Below are 12,002 nucleotides of genomic sequence, written 5' to 3'. Positions count from 1 at the left end.
TGCCAGGTTCTGGGATAGGAACTGATGGGTAACAAAACACAACTTCTCTGTCTAGTAGGAGACACATATATAAACAAGTGAATGTCATAGAATATTCTAAATGTTGTAAAAATAATAATATTTGAAGGCATGAAGAGTGTGAATGACTCATAGGTTCCATTTCATCTGCCAACCTTAGTAGGTTGGTGGTAGCTTCTGAAGCATGATTATGAAGAATTTGAAACCTGGTCAGTGATATGTTAAGCTGGGATGCCTGCTATAGATTTTGGGCAGAGAGGTCCATTCCTCATATTGTCTATTTGCCACCTCTGTTGTGTAATGTAGGAAGGTACACAGAGGTAGGTATGAGACTTGATTTTAAAGAATAGTTAACATCTGTGAAAAGGATTGAAAATTAGACATATATATGGAGAAGGAAGTGAAAGGCAGTCAAAAGGAAAAAGTATGAAGAAAGACGAATGAACAACAAATGTCATAAAACAGCTTCTGTGTTAAGGTCTGCAGATTGGGAGGGAAGCAGGCGAGTGTCAGGCTGGAGATTTCCACAGTAGCCAATCACTGGTCCCATTTCAGGTGTGCTGAGGAGCTGTATGAGACTAGTGCTTCATAAGGCAACCAAATCAGAATATGTGAACATGAGGTTGAAAATCTTCCTTTTTAGCAAGCTTTCTTGGTAACTTTTAAGCATACTAAACAATGAGAGCCTGCGATAGGAAGCTATTATATCATGATGATTGAAGTTTTCAGGAAACTCATGCTAAGCAGTTAACTCATGTTGTCTACAGGTGTTTCCCACTCTAAAAGTGGGCCAGGCTGGGGTCCACCATTAGTGCCTGCAGCCATACCCTCTCAACCCCTCATGGGCCAAGCTGCGGCAACCTTTCCAGCTCTCTATTTTTAGTTAGCAAGGACCATTAGCATAGTGTGCAAATTATAACCCTGCAATTTAATTGTAATTGGAAATATATACTCAGTTTAATTTGGACATTCTTCAGTAAATTGGACAAAAGGGGATACTTCATCCTAGAGTCAGAAACATGTTTTCAACTGTGAAAATAAAGAGCTTCAGTGAGAGAATAACACACTGTCCTTGTCACAATGGTTTAGGCTACAGCTCAGTATGAAAGTCACCTGCTTTTAGCTATAGACTTTTTTGTGGTTTATTACCAAAAAAAAAAAAAAAAAAAAAAAAAGAAAGAAAGAAAGAAAAAAGAAAAGGAAAAAGTGACTGCTATTTCTGGGAACCCCTTAGTTCATTACATGACATTTTCCTAGTATTCAAGTAGCCTACAACTAATCTGTATTAGTTTCTATTTACATGAAGCAATCATATATACTCCAGTAGATCCTTTTTTATTCTGTCAAGGTACGCTTATAAAATACAACCCCAGAGTGGACAAGGAAAACATCCTGAGAGTTGGGATTTCATTACTCTAAGAAAATTATTACTGCTGTTGTTATTTTGTATGCATTATAGAAAATAATAATTTGGTACATAATATTTATCAACGTCTATTTCTTCATTCACTTATTTCTTTAAAAATTCTTTTAAAAATTTAAAAATTTCTTTATTGCCACATGTCTGAGTAATGAGAGCAAAATAGTAGGCAAGAATCAGACGTGCTTCTCATCTCAGGGAGCTTCCTGTCTAGTGAAGGGCTATTTATTAATCAAATCATCTCAGTATGAGTCTAGTTTTAGCTGTAGTAAATGCTATGAAGAGAAGTCACATCATACTATGGGGTGTAAACAGAGGAAGTGAAACACATTCTGGAAGTTAGAGAAAAATTCCCTGGGAATTGACAAGTCTGAGTTGCAAACTAAAGGGAAGTAATTATAAATTTTCAGGCTGGGGGTGGATTCTAGGTAAAGGGAACCTTACATTTGCAAGCCAGGAGGAAGACAAGTTTAGGAGATATAACATATGGGGGAGGAGGATGAAGAGTTAAGTAGGGCCTTGGCAATACAAAGCCTTACAGTAATGCTAAAGGCTTTAGCTCTTTCATTTAATCACTCAAGATCAGTTAATGCTTTTTAAGTATATACTACATGCAGGTTCTGCATGTTTATTTTGCATGAATGACTATATGAAGTACTATGGCATTGTCCAGTATCTTACTTCAGGACGCAGTACTCATTTTCTTTGATTCTGGGGGAGTTGCCTGCCAACACAAAGCCCAGGTTGTCCCCATGAATTGTGGCCAAAATAGCTGCCTCCCCTAAATTTGCGGCACTACCCAGGACAACATGGCACTACCCATAACAACCTCCATCCACTGACTGGCTATGGCAATTTGCAATGTCTCCCCTTCTCCCACACCTCACATCTTTGCCGTGGTAAAGTGAAAATATAGCCATGGAAAATAACAATGTATTGCTATACAAACTCTCATTGAATGAGTTAACAAGCTGTTTTAGTTATTGGACTATCAAAGTAAGCATAATCAGAAATATAGAATATGTAACTTCATATCAACATGTATGCTGGAACCCCATACGAAATGAAAATAGAATAACATCAATTACATAATCAGATTTTTAAATGTAAACTATTAAGTCCATTTAAAGAGGTCAGTGGAATTCTCATCGACCAGTAAACAACTCAACATTGCCAAATTAAAAAGCCACATCAATGTTTATAGCAGCTTAGTTCATAATTGCTAGATTGTGGAACCAACCTAGGTGCCCTTCAACAGATAAATGGTATATATACACTGTGGTATATATACACAATGGAATACTATTAAGCGATAAAGAAGAAGAATATTATGGCATTTGCAAGTAAATGGATGGAATTGGAGAATATCATGCTAAGTGAAATAAGTCAAACCCAAAAAACCAAAGGCTAAATGTTTTCCATGATAAGTGGAGGATGATATATAATGGGGGTGGAGGTAGGGAATGAGAGAATAATGGGGGAACTTTAGAATATGTAGAAGAAAATGAGAGAGAGGGGGGTATGAAAAATGGTGGAATGAGACAAACATCATTATCCTATGTACATGTATGATTACACGAATAGTATGAATCTACATTGTGTACAAACAAATGAAATTATGTACCCCATTTGTGTACAATGAATCAAAATGCAGTCTGTAAAAAATTAAAAGCTAAATAAAAATAATAATGAAAAAAGATTATTTTCCTATCAAAAAAAAAAAAAAGCTGGTGTGTTTCCGTTCATGTCTATTCAGCAGCTTTTACCATTTGACACTGCAGTAGCTTCACCTTTAAACTCTCTATTCCCTTGCCCTCATGGGGCTTTTCTTCCAGTTATTTCCTGACCATTCCTCTTCTTTCTCTCTCTCCAGTACTCCTCTTCAAGTGCACACCACTGAAAGTTTAAGAAGTTATACTATGCAAAGCTACTACTCTTCTTATTCTGACTACTCTTATGATTTCCATTCTTTCATGATTCAGCTACCATATAAATTATAATTTTTAAATATAGATTAAACCCTAAACTTATTCCCCATGCTTAAAATTTGTGTCTTCAGTTATCTGGTGTAGAGTTCTGACTTGGTATAAAACAAAATAAAACAAGAACTCTAAACTGAAATCTCTGTTTTCCTCCAAAGTCATTTATCCTTCTATCTTCTCCATCTCAATTATGGCTCTATGAATTCATGTACTGTGAATTTTCCTCCTAAATATTTCCAAATCAATAAATTATTTTGTATTCCAACTTCTGCTTGGCAAAAGTGATTTTTCAACTCTCCCATATTTGTCTCTGACCTTACCAACCTCAAATTCAAATTTCATCCTACTGCCAGAAGTATCCAGGGACAATGCGAATTCAGTGTGTTGTTCCCAAGCTGAAGATCCTTCAACACTTTCTTATTTTCTATAAATCAATTCAAAATTCTTAGCCTAGCATAGGTTTGTGAAGGTATGAACTCTGTTTACTTGTCTAGATCTTATCATCATTTAAATGATTCATGGAGCACCTGGTATAGTATTTAATGTTCAAAGAGAAATGAATGCTAGGAATGTGTTGTCATAGATCACTATGCAAGGACTAGACAAAGAACTCTATAGACAACATAGGAGAGAATGAAGTAAAATAGCAGCAGTGTCAATACCTAAGGGTAGTGGTGATTAATCAGACCAGCTAATATAGCAATCTGAACATCTGCTGAGCATCAATGAAACAATGTATGTCATGAATTATGTTGTCTATTCTATGAGTATACACAAAAAGAGCTTCAGAATAATTGGGCAAAATCTTTTAAAAATGATGTATATACTATACTATACTATACTATTATATACTATAAATATGTATATACTATAAGAATATACCTATTTTAGTAGTCCTTATCTAATTTGAATTACAGATCCCTCTTATAGCAATTAAATGGGTGTTAAATACACTTGTAGAAAAAAGGGTTTTTATGAACTTAAAATTATAAATTTTCATATAGAATTTCATTACCTGTATTGAGCTTAGTTTAAAAATTCCTATTACAATCAACATTTAATTTTCTTTTTTGCTTCATGGGGGGCTTAAAAAGTTACAACAAGGTAAACTTCAATGGTTCATATATTCTGTTAGAGTAGACAATGTTGTCAAAAGGCAGATTTTGCTAAGAATAGGAATTATTAGGTAAATTAGAAATTAGGTTTGTTGATGCAACATACTAAATATATTCATTATTAAATTAAGACATATATCTATATGCTGGTAGTCCCAGAGAAGCATGTGCTTAAGTAGATGCATAGATTATATTTGAACATCAGTCTATAGCTACAGAAATAAATATAAAATTTAAAAAATACCTATATGCTTCTAATATATACAATACATATGGTCGATTCATGGTTTAATTTTTAAAATATATTTATGTAGACTTTCAACTTTTTTCCTTCACATTTCTTAATTTAGAGTACACACAGAGGCACAAATATAACAATATTCTGGCATTACTCAAAGTATCTAATTAGCTTAGCGATTAACATTGTCATTTATTGTCTCAGCCCTACAGGCAAAGATTACATTATTTAAGTAAAAGAGAATGAAGAGCTGAGCAATAAGTGGGTGATTCAAAGCTGTATAAATACTCCTCCTGGAATATTCATTCAAATTCTTATTCTTGATCAGACTTAAGATTTAGAGTCAGAATTATGTGGACAATTTACCCAACTTGCCACTTTGCCATCTGTCCTAAAGTAATCATTGTGTTTCTACAATAATTGAATTGTGGAATCTTCATTAAGGAACAAACCACTACTTGGAACAATTAGGCTGGCATTGAGACTGTTGGCCCAGCAAAGTGCATTATTCAGAAATCCCACATGGTCCACATATGTTGGTCCTACTGCAGACAAAACTGGAAGTCTATAATTTTGCACTGATTTGAAAGCTTCAAATTAACGACCAGTAAATCAGGCAAATCAAGTCAAATATCAATTTTAAATAAGGAGCAAAAGTCAAGACCTTCTGAAGTCTTCTTAATTGTGGGCAACAACTGACAAATTTGATAATTTTGTTTTACTGATATGAACATTGACCATAGTTCTGTTTAAGACTTCCTATTTGCTTCTTATTCTTTTCCTTTGTAGCCTGCTGTAAACAATCAGAGTTATCTGTTGAAATGGCTCATAACCACTGAAATGGATAAGAGATTCTGTGGGTTTGACAATCTAGTAATGTCACACCCTATTGACCTTCCCAAAGAACTGAAATCATTTGAAATGATGGGTATTCTAGATAAAAATAACAATCAGATTAGTGCTATCTTTATTTCTTTGTTCAGGAGCATGAAATCCACACCAGAACTTGCTTACACAATCATTATGAAGAGTCCCTTGGAAGAAAGAAAAGATTAAGCAATTGGGAGATGGTTGTGCTTATAGAAAATAAATAATAGACTCAAAATTGATTTGATTTTATCAAGCTATCATTGTTTTAATTTCTCCTATATCATTTCTTTCTTTTGTTTACTTTCGCTTCTGTTTTTCAGTGAATAAAAAAAGAAATGTGACAAAGGGCAATGCTCTTGCCTAAAATTTCCTGTGGATTCTTGTCCTTAAAAGTCTTAAAATTATCTAACTACAAATTTTTATCATACTTCTCATAATTGACAAAATTATGGTATGTTTTGGGAAGACTCGAAACTAGAGAACAGTAATTAAGTTATCAAAATAATGGGGAGTTCAAGTATGTCATGTTTGTACAACTTTATTATCTATAGAGTCCTTTTTATGAATGCAATAAGTCAGTGTGTTCTTTAAAATCAAGTAAATATTTTATTAGGCAGTATCACTTATTAGGAAGGAAAATTTCTATCATGTATTTGCAGGAAAACCAGAAATATGCCTTTATCTTTCAAATAAATGTAGTCAGGATATTCACTTATAGCAAAGTACAAAGCTTCCAAATTCTCAATTTTCCTGCACAAAATGGGAACATAAATTAACATTTTTTCTAATAACTGTTCTTTTCTTTTTTTTTTTTTTTTTTTTTTTTTGTGGTGCTGGGGATCGAACCCAGGGCCCTGTGCTTGCAAGGCAAGCACTCTACCAACTGAGCTATCTCTCAACCTATAACCATTCTTTTCTAAGCTTAAATTTAAAATACTGTCAAAAGTAAGTAAAATAAACTTTACATCCATTGGGGGACTATTAGTAAAAACACAAAATAATTAATGTTAGTGAAGATGTGGAGAATTGAAACTCCTGAATACTGCTGCTGGGAATATAAAATGGTGCAGTCTTTTTTGAAAACACAATGATGAATCTTTAATAAATTTAAAATATAAGCTAAGCATGATGGCACATGCCTGTAATCTCAACCATGCAAGAGGTCAAGGCTTGGGGAGCCCAAGTTTGAGGCCAGTTTCAGCAACTTAGCAGGACCCTGTCTCAAAATACAAAATAAAAAGAACTATGGATGTAGCTCAGTGGTAAAACACTGTTCAATCCCCAGTATTGAAGGAAAAAAGAAAAGAAAAATTGTAAAATAGAATTTTCCATAGAATTCAGCAAATTCAATTCTGGGTATATACCCAGAATATCTGAAAACAGAGACAATATCCACAGACATAGTAATAGGGAACATAAAGATATAAGTAGTAGGAACATGAGATGCAAGATGAAAAAGATGGTGGATGGATGAATGGTGGTGATGGATGCACAGCATTGTATATGCAGTTAATGCCACTGAACCCTACATTTAAAATCTATTAAAACACTGCATTTTATGTTATATATATTTTACCACAATTTTTAATGTAAAAAAAATTAAAGTAGATGAAATAAGATTCAAACACTTATTCTTTCTTACAAATTACCTGTACTCATATATAACTGTTAACTTTTCTGGATATTTTATTTTGTATGTAACATTATTGAAAATGCAGGTGACTTGATTCTACAGATATACAGTTTCTTTGTATTTACATTATTCCCATTATCCTTTTTCCAGTTTTGGCCAGCTGGTTGAAACCACATGGACACAACCCAAATGAGAAATCTAGTTTCCACCATGAACTGCTTTCATGTAAGAGCCAGCGTGTAATCTGCTGAAGGAGACCCAGATTCTTGAATATAAATACATTACTATTTAAATGTTTAAAATTAGAGAAATCAGACAATTTGAAATGTGTTAGTGAATGTGTTGCAAACGTAAAGGGAAATAGTTTGAAAAATACAAATGTTAATTATAGTTATTAATGTTTGTGTTTTCTATTACAAGATGCTGATGTGTTAATAAGTATAGATCATTTTGCAATCTCACTTAAGAACTTTAATACCTCCTTTCCCAACTGAAAGAGTCCCTCTTATGAAAACATTGCTGTTGGAGGTAACAGCGAACTTTATTTAGTATCATTTGTAGGTTTAATTAATGTATGTTTACCTTGTTTTTGGGTGACTGATGTGAAGGATGTTAAATGTGAGGTCACACACCAACTTTAGCACTCCTCTTGATAGCTCCAGTTCATTCATTAGGAGTGATCATTACCATTTAACTTTGTCTTTATCCCTCATTCAGCTTTTATCCCTCATTCCAAGAAATACTAAGAGATCTTCTCCAAGCCATGAGATAGCATGGTTTTATCATTGTGCAATACTCTCTTAAAAATGTGTTATATAGATGATATTCCAATACCAAAGGCATGTTAATTCCTTTTATGTTAGTCTCTCCTGACAGGACAGTCAGAGAACTGCAAGTACTGTTCTGAGGAGCAAAATTCAAACAAAATCAGGAAATGGACATTACTTCTTTAACTTGCCCTGGGTGCCACAATAGCCCAAGTAGAATTGTCCTGAAGGAGGGTTGATACTGAACATTGCAGAATCATAGAATAACCATGAAGCGGGATTACTAAGTGTAACATACTTAGCAGAACTAAACTTACTTTTTAGAAACTAGATTGAAGTTATCTATAAACTCCAGGCTTCTGAGAAATGAAACAGCAATAAACAACTTGAGTGGTGCTTTTAATTCCCTGCATTTCTTAGTTTTTGCTATTGTAGGCAATTATATAGTTTTTTTTCCTGCATGAAAGTTAATAATCAATTACATTAAATTGAGTATTTTTAAACCAAAGGATAAATTCACATTCCACAAAATTTGTTTTTAAAACCAAAACCCAGGCTGGGAATGTAGCTCAGGGGTAGAGTACTTGCTTTGCAAAAAAAAAAAAAAAACTTTTGAAACCAAAACCATACAGAAAACACACAGTAGTTATCTATCACTATCTTTAAGAACAAACATTACCAGAATGTTTTGAATTCTTTTTTTGTTTGTTTGTTTCATAATCCAGTTTTTACTTAACATATCTTAGACGCGTTTGTATACCAAATTCCAGAAACTTTAAGAGTTAAAATACTGCACTTGTCCAAAGTTGTCCTGTGGCATAAGGTCTGTCACAAGGCTGCAATTCAGATATTGGCCAGGGTTGCAGTCTTATCAGAGGCTTGACTGAGAAAAGATCCACATCCAGGTCCTCTCAGTTTATTAGCAGAATTCATCTTGAAACAGACTGACATAATTTCCTGTCTGACTGTCAGCAGTGGGCTGCTATCAGGTCCTAGATGCCACCCTTAATTCTTTGTTATGTGGCAGTCTCTATAGTCTTCACAACATAACAGCTTGCTTCTTCAAAGCCAATGGGAGAGAGAAGCAATATTTTTAATAGCATCATAATATTCCACCATATGACTATAACTATTTAAATATTTTCTATAAGTGTTAGGTTTGTTTCAAATTTTTCTTTTTTCTAAACTGTTAAGCAATGAATATCCTCATGCTTATTCTAAACTGTTAAACAATGAATATCCGCATGCTTTGTGACTTCTCAATGCTTGTCCCTAGGATAATACCCAGAAGTTCAATTGCTGGGTCAAATGGCATGTACTTTTTTGAATGTTTTTTTCCCCCCACATATTGCAAAATAAGCCCATTTAAACTTCTAAGAATATGTGATAGTCCTGGTTTATACACATAACTTGCTAACATTGGCATTGTCCATACATTTAATAGTTGCCAATCTAATATGTGAAAAATTGTATTTCATTATTTTAACTAGCATTTCTTTGATTAGTAAAGGGAAATATTTTCATGTTTACTAAATATTGTGTTTTCTGAATTGTATTTACTTTTGCTGATTTTGTACTTATAAAAGCACTTCATGTGTTAAGTGCACTTTGTGAATTACAACTATTTTTGCCAGTTTACATGTTAATATTTTTGTTTCTTTCTTTGGACAATTTATGGAGGATTTTTGATCATACAGAAGATTTAAATATTTTTTTATTTTAATTTATTTTTATTGTAAACTAATGGGATACATGTTGTTTCTGTTTGTACATGGAGTAACAGCATACCATTTCCGTAATCATACATTTACATAGGGTAATGATGTTTGATTCATTCTGTTATTTTTTCCTTCCCCTCCACCCCTCCAACCCCTCTTTTCCCTCTATACAGTCCCTCCTTCCTCCATTCTTGCCCCCCTCACACCCCCCATTATGCGTCATCATCCGCTTATCAGTGAGATCATTAGCCTTTTGGATTTTTGAGATTGGCTTATCTCACTTAGCATGATATTCTCCAATATCATCCATTTGCCTGCAAATGCCATAATTTTATTATTCTTTTAATTCTTGCTATATGTATTGTACTTACATCTGTCAGGGATCTCTCTGTGTCACATTGTGAATGATGAAAAATTCATTTCCAACTCTCTTCTCTTTTCTATTACTGATCCTTGCTCCTTTCTGATATCCCATGTAAAGACAAGGAGAACACTGATATCATTTTACTACACAGCTCCCACTGTGAACATAACTTTTTGCATCTTGTTCCTTTAATATCCTTGCATTATTGGAAACCAAGTACTTTGATTAACTCAAATACAATTAGCTCATGAAATTCTATTGTAAAAAGTCATCCATTTGTGAATATGGATGATGAATTAATCTAAAGGAATATCTGGCAGTTTAGGATATCAGATGCTATTCTTAGGCTTAAGAAAGTTTTATGTACACACACACACACACACCCCTCAGACTAACAGCATCAGCATCATCTGAAAACTTGTTAGAAATACAAACTCTTGAGTACCTTCCTGGACCTAATGCATCATTTATACACTAAAATTTTATGAGAACACTTTAAGCTGCATAATACTTATATTTATGTATGAACATGGTATATAAATAATACCCAACATTTTAATTTTTATTTTGTTTAATTTTTGTTACAGGGGATTGAACCTAGGGGTACTTTAATTGGAGATACTGCTCCAGTTCTTTTTATTTTTTTACTTTCAGACAAGATCTAAGTTGCTGAGAGTCTCGCTAAGTTGCTGAGATTGGCCTTGAACTTGCAATTCTCCTGCCTCAGTTTTTCAAGTCCCTGGGATTTTAGGAATGCCCTATTGTGTCCTGACAACCCAACACTTTTAATGTTCTATCTACAAGCCCTGTGATAAATGCTCTGCCTGTGTTATTTTATTCTCACAATAGCTTTATGAGGTGGGTACTACTATATTCTAAGTTTACAGACAGGGTGCTCAACCTGAGAGATTCTATAGCCTGTCTCAGTTCATAGACTAATAAGTACAAGAGTTGAGAATTAAACCCACCCTTTTTGGATGTCTGATCATAAGTGCTCAGCCATCTTTGCTACCTGCAAAAGGGTTCATGTCATCTGGCTTGCTTGGTAAAATATGGAAGTAGTAAAAAGATTCTACCCTGGTGGGGTCATAATAACTTAGTAGTAGTGATGGTTGCATTCTCAGGTGGAATTTACTAGGAATAGCATTTTAAACACCTAAACTAGGAGAATGAGGCTTAAGTCTTACATGTCTAAGAAGGAATGACAAGCACCCTGATATACTAGCCTTTTCTCCAGGCTCAACACCCTGTTACCTGTGAAAACAGATTTCTGGAGAGTTGATCTTGCTTTGATCATGGTTTCCACATTACCATCCTGGGTGATCCATGACTAAAGGGTCAGCTATTAGAGATCTGTAAGTACAATGGTAAATATTACAACTTGCTTCAAATAAGCAGTTTTTTTTTTTTTTTTTTTTTTGAGAAAAACAATGAAATGACTGCAGTATGTAGAAATGGCACCACTTCAGACAAAGAATGCTGGGGAAGCGTGTACAAGCAACAGTATGAAATGGGAAAGAGCCAGAAAGGGATTCTAAAATTAGTTTACTTTTAATAGGAAAATCTTTTTAACATAAAATATCATTTAAATAAAATAGTGTTTAAAACTGCAATTGAACACACTTTCTCATGTCCTTACAATCTCACTTTTCAAACCAACCATAATTAAGATGAACAGTCTTCAGAGCACATCTTCACATCTGTCTATATATCTCCCTCCTTCCCTATCTGTATGTAATTTCTATTTTCACAAATTGAGATTATAGCAAGCATTTTGTTCTGTAACATGTACTCTTCTATTAATCAATTGTGAATATGTTTTATTGTCAGGCTGTATATATATTATTCTGTAGTTCATTATATGGATAAGCCATATT

Source organism: Sciurus vulgaris, assembly GCF_902686455.1.
Source record: "Sciurus vulgaris genome assembly, chromosome: 3".
Lineage (NCBI taxonomy): Eukaryota > Metazoa > Chordata > Mammalia > Rodentia > Sciuridae > Sciurus > Sciurus vulgaris.
This window is presented reverse-complemented; position numbering follows the sequence as displayed.